This window comes from Pinus tabuliformis, chromosome 9 (genome assembly GCF_031772625.1).
Source record: "Pinus tabuliformis cultivar Carrire ecotype Pingquan chromosome 9, CPIR1, whole genome shotgun sequence".
Classification (NCBI taxonomy): domain Eukaryota; kingdom Viridiplantae; phylum Streptophyta; class Pinopsida; order Pinales; family Pinaceae; genus Pinus; species Pinus tabuliformis.
Genome location: NC_142307.1, coordinates 1269927895 through 1269934214, shown reverse-complemented (window position 1 = coordinate 1269934214; position 6320 = coordinate 1269927895).

Sequence of the window (6320 nt, the reverse complement as noted above, 5' to 3'; positions counted from 1 at the left end):
TCTGTTAATGATTGCTTTGAGTGCTATCTATATAAGATGCTTGCAGCAGTTACTATATACCATCTACTTTTCCTAGCCAATATTGGGAAGAATCTATATCTAATTGAATAGCTGGATTTAATATATGTGAATTGCATAGTTGCATGGTTACTTCTATCTCCATTCTAATGACCTCCTTTGCAAAGGAAAATTGGCATAACCTTGTACCCATATCTTTATCTTTCCCATATCTGTACATGCATCCAACCAATGCAACACGTAAATAGATATAGTTGCTTATTCATTGTTTAAATAGCACCTATTTTCACCTTTCAGATAAAAGATTGTCTATATTGGAAGTCACCTGTGTCTTTCCCATGTCTGAATGCTATATTAGACAATACAAGCTTTTAATGAAGCCATATAAAGATAGAGTTCATGCCTATATTTTTCGTCATTTGACAAGATGCTTCCTATTATCACTTCTTGACTAACATTACTTTCAACATTTTGGGGGTAGTGAAATGGAATCTAGCCAGCTCACAACATTCTATAAAGATCCTTTAGCTGAGAAGTTGCGAGTGGGGGTTTCTGTTTCACTGAAAACAAATTTGCAGAGGACTCGCACCTGCCCTCAACTGCATGAAATAACCTGCTTGCATAGGTGAGATGGCCCATGAGTGGTGAAACATGTCTCTGGGGATTTGTACCTTGATGGGTTGAAAGAAACACCTTTTTTTTTAATCATGTAACCAATATCTCGTTGACATGCCTCTACCTTTGCTTATTATTTTTCTTTTCAGAGTTTGTCATATCTTGAGAGTTCATGCCATAAATCTGTATTTCCTGTTTGACATGATTGTCATCTAAGCTTACTGGTGATATTTGTAATAATCGATCCTGATTTTCCTACCCTAAGGCATCCAAATGAAAGCACACACTTTCTTAGGGATATTGCTCTGCCTTTTATCCTTAGTTCTGGGGAATTTAATAGGCCATTGTCATAGAGACTGCTTTCTCATACAGCATTAGTTCTTCTTCATCAAACATTTTTTGTGGGACTGTCTATGCATTTGGTTGTGTGCTCTTGGCAAGTTTATTGTTTTGTGTATATTTTCGAGTCTCTTTGGTTTTCATAGCTTTCCTTCCTCTCGTTCATCTCTATGATATTTTCAAATTCTGGTACATTCATGTCATTATACACATGGAAAAAGTGAAATAAACGAATACTCACGCGAGAGAGTACTCTTATAATAATCAGGCAAATGTGATGTAAACTGCATACATGGTTTTAGTAGCAGGGAAAACTTTAAAATTCCAATTTGTTTGATTGCAGTTACATCATTCACATTTACACACAGTATGTGTCATCAAGATTTATTTTTGGCCTGAAGTTTCATGGCAGATAATGGCTTGCCAGAATTCACACTTTTGCAATGCTTGACAAGAACTTCAATGGTTTCCGGAACAAGGAAGTACATGAGGAGGTAAAATAGGGAGAGAACATTGAAAAGAAAATTATGGTAAAAAGACATTGAGAGACATCCCATACCGGTGAACTTAACATCATGGTTGATGTTGGTGCATGTGTGTGTATAGATATGTTTGCATTTCTCTGCATGCTGGCCTTTATGCAGAGGGAAAAGTAACTATAGTTTGGTGCAACTTAAGAGAGTATATGGGTGTTTCTTAAATAGAAGACATTCCAACTAATCAATTTTGAAAATTGCATGTGCGATTTTCTTAGTTTACCCTTTCTAATTTCATGTTCGGACAGTAGACGTCTGAAGATAATTTGAACATTGAAATGAGCTTCTCACCTGCAATGAAGATTGTGGAGAAAATGGTAATTACAATTAGTCTTTTTCTCGTGAAGATATCATAACGTCTAACTCGATAGGAGTTTGGCTTGTTTCATCATGTGTCAACTCTTAACGAATTAATATAATGAAACATCATTTGAAATGTCATTAGCAAGTGATTATTGTTCCTATCAACTTTTTTTATTCCGTTCAGAAGCGGATGTCAAGGTGATGTGCCCACATTTTTATTTATGATTTTCGGGCACAATATTTATTATATCACAACGTCTAACTCGATAGGAAGTTTGACTTGTTTCATCATGTGTCAACTTTTACACGAATTAATATAATGAAACATCATTTGAAATGTCATTAGCAAGTAACAATGGTTCCTATCAAGTTTTTAATGCTGTTCAAGAGCAGATGTCAAGGCGATGTGCCCACATTTTTAGTTATGATTCTCGGGCACAATATATAATGTCCAACTCAATAGGAATTTTGGCTTGTTTCAGCATGTGTCAACTTTTACAAATTAATATAATGAAACATCATTCGAAAACAAAGTAATATAATGAAACATCATTTGAAATGTCATTAGCAAGTTAGTATTATTTCTATCACGTTTTTAATTCTTTTTCAAGGTGATGTGTTCATATATCAACAATTATCTTGGTATTGTGTCATTCAAATAATATCCCCACTTAATATTACATTCGGATAATATTTGCTAATTAGATATTGCAATCTTATTAATTTATAAGAATGTTGCAACTTTTATAGCCTAAATTATTAATATTTAGGTTGTGTATAATTCAATTTATGGGTTTCGTATTTTGTTTCACTACATAATTTTTTATTTTTATTTTACTTTTTAAATTAGGCTGAGATCAGGCCGGGGCCAGCCCGTCTATTGGATGGAGGAAGATCTATCCACAATGGGATGTTATCACTACAATTAAGCGAAGCTTGGTCGAGCTTGGATGCCCCTTGAGATGGATTAATTCCTCCAAAAGTGGCTTTCATTCTTAGCCCCTCTCCATGATGTTTGAACCTAAAACCTAGTGGAGACTAAACCCCACTCAAATCAATTGCTTTAAATAGATAATATAATGATGCGTTTATATACACATTGGGGTAATAAGTCTCATCCTTTGGAAAAATGCATTTCTTATTATTATTACAACAACATCAATATAATATCGATCTAGATGACTACTATTACAGATGACTACTATTACAATACACACATAATGGTGATATACCTTAAGTATATTATGAGTAACTCTTAAAATGTTTTGTTCTTAAAGCATGGACACAAAATTTCTATTAATATAATGGTCCATCTTGTAACTTTTAGTAAAATGATGCAGCTTGATGGTACATTTAATGAAAGTCATCTTTCATGACCATAAAACTTAATAATACCAATTAAATAAATATTTATTTATTATTAATGAATATATTATATGAGATTGTTTAAATAGATAATATAACTATATGGACACACTGTGTATATACACAATGAGGTAGCAAGTGGCATCCTTTGGGCAAATGCATGACTCATTATTATTACAACGTTAGTATAATATTGATCTAGACGACTACTATTATAATACACATATAATGGTAATAAGTCATCTTAAAAGTGCTTTGTTCGTAAGGCATGAACACATAAAATTTCTTTTGTTAGAATGGTCCATCGTGTAATTTTAACCTAGTTGACAAGGTTGAGGTTACAATGTGATATGAAGTTCAAAGCTCTAAACAATATTGTCGCATGAAAAAGATTTTTGCTAGTTTGTTTGAGACTTGCTAGACTACCCTTTGGTTAAGAAACCATGGCTTAGGGGCATTTATGCAGTCAAGGTCACTTGGGTATGACACTTGGCTTGGGCTACACGAACTCTTAACATGGCTAGACATTTTGTACCCATGGGGTTTTAAACCGATGACCTTCACACAAGGAATGCCTTAACTAAACACTTTGTCACCAACTATTCTACATCTCGCAGGTTCTTTAAAGGACGTGGGGCTGATCTTTGACACACGTGCGCATGGGTCACAAGACTATTAATATAATCTCCTTGGGTTGAACCACACATTCTACCACTACCTCAAGGTGTTGCCATGACTTCTAGGCTAAGTGAACAATATAAGAGTTAACGTTGCCAATGGTGAAAAACTCTTCGCTTTTCACCATTGGATCCACCTCTTGGGTGATTCTAGCTTTGTTATTGATTTAGGGTTGTATTGATTCTTAGATGCTTCAATTTGTAAGAACAATGTTGACATTAGTACATTGATTCTTATGTGTTATGTTTTTTGTAATTTAGGTGTTAATATGGTAGCATGCTAAGTCAATCATTCTTAATATCCAATTAATCTCCTCATGATTTACATGTGTTATCATGTTGGTATTTGATATTTTGTGCTAACTAGCATGTCAACATCATCTCAGTGATGTATGAGTTTTCCAATCATGGCTTATGGGTCTTCAACCACCATCGAATTTGTTGACGTTGGCTTGTTGTTGAATTGTTTATTGATCTCAATTATATGATGCTTTTTAAATGATAGAGCTTTACTATTAGCTGCACATTATTTTTTAGTTTCATTTTCTTTGATTCTAGTGAAGTCTCTTTATTTGAAATTTAACTTCTAAAATCTTCCTTGGTTCACTTGCATTAATGGATGTCTATTTGGCTACTTTCAAGATTGATACATTTTTATGTTTCAATTTTTTTATTAATATAAATATGGTTTGACTATGGTTATTCAAAAAATGATTTATTTGTCTTTATTGGACAAAATTAGGTCAATTTTACTCTTGGCAACATGCTTGTGATTCTCAATCACATTGAATTGTAACACCTTGTTGAATTTGTTTGGCAAAATAAGATATTTCCACACTTGACAAACACCTTAAGCAATTGTTCACACAATTAGATCAAAGATTAACACTCCAATGCTTTTAAGTGATTAAAACAATGAAGGAGGGAAACAATCCATGGTCCCAATCAACATGGGCATCTGAGGTGATATATTAATTTAAAATATTTTTTTATAAGAGTTTCTCACAATTGATCTTAAACAATTGACTATCCATGCTCCTTTTTTTTTGCTGAAGCAAGAGACGATCCTTCTATAACATTAAGCCAAAAATAATTTACATATTTTACAACTATCCACTCGACAAAGTGAACTCAAAACAAGGGTGCTAACCCCCAATGGCAAGAACCCCCAACCCAATACAAAAAATCGACAAATCCTTTAGGAGACCTACCTTAATCATGCCGACTAATGCCTTAGCCAAGTGAATGCCCGCGTTAGCACTCACTCAACCCACCTTTTAAATCATGGCCTTCCAATCTACGTCTTAAACCGACGACAGAGATGAATTTCGCATCAAGAAGGTGAACAGAGCTAATCCCTGGCCCCACAAAAATGGTCAATCAATCCTGATCGCTGATCCCTGCCACAAAAACTGAAGGCTGGAATGAATATTGCACAGCTCAACATGCCGATTTTTAGCGTGTGATTAGGGCAGTTTTTCATCCGGCTCCACTGCCACGTGTTGTTCACTGAATGGGATCGTTGAAAAAAAGGGAAAACCGCCTCTCGCTCACGAGGCTTGCGATCACCCCAAAACCGCTCAAGCCAAGGGTTTCCAATCAGAGGCGAAGGATTCGGTCTACCTGTTAAATCGTGGCCGTCCATTCCATGTCTTAAACCGACGATGGAGATGAAACTCCCACCAAGAAGACGAACCGAACTTAACTCTCCGGCCCCACAAAATTGCACGATCAATCCTGATCGTTGATCCCTGCCACAAAATCCGATGGCTGAAATGAAAATCACACAGCTCAACATGCCGATTTTTAGCGTGCGATCAAGGTGGTTTTTCACCCGACCCCACTGCAACATGTTGTTCACTGAATGGGATCGCTGCAAAAAAGGGAAAACTGCTTCCCGCTCGCGAGGCTTGTGATCACCCCAAAACTGCTTTGGCCATGGTATTCCGATCAGAGGCAAAGGTTTCAGGTATCAGGGACGCCATGGGTTCCCGGCTTCTGATCTCTATCCATAGCTGCTCTACCTGTGATGTCGAGAGAAGAGGCTTTCGCCAGCCTGCTTGAAACCCCTAGTAACAGAACTCCCGTTCTGCAACCATAGATGACCTGATTGAGCATGATGCTCCGGATTGCAAACCTTCGATGCATATCTCTCACTGTAAAACCAATAATATACACTCCTCTGCTCATATTTCAACTGAGTTATCAATGCTGCCCTCCATGGCCCTACTCCGAAACACCAACCAATCTTCCTCCGCCTGGTCTTGGCACTTCGCCTTAAGACTGTGCTAAGGTAGCTCTAGCCATTTCATTGCATACCTGTTTTCTGCGCAGTTCACACCTTGATTAGCCAGAAGATCCGCAAGTTTATTAGCCGATCTACGAACATGTTTAAAAGTTATTGTGCGGAGGCACTGAAGGTGGTTGTGGATTCGTTGGAAGATTTGGATCAACCTCCAATTCTTTG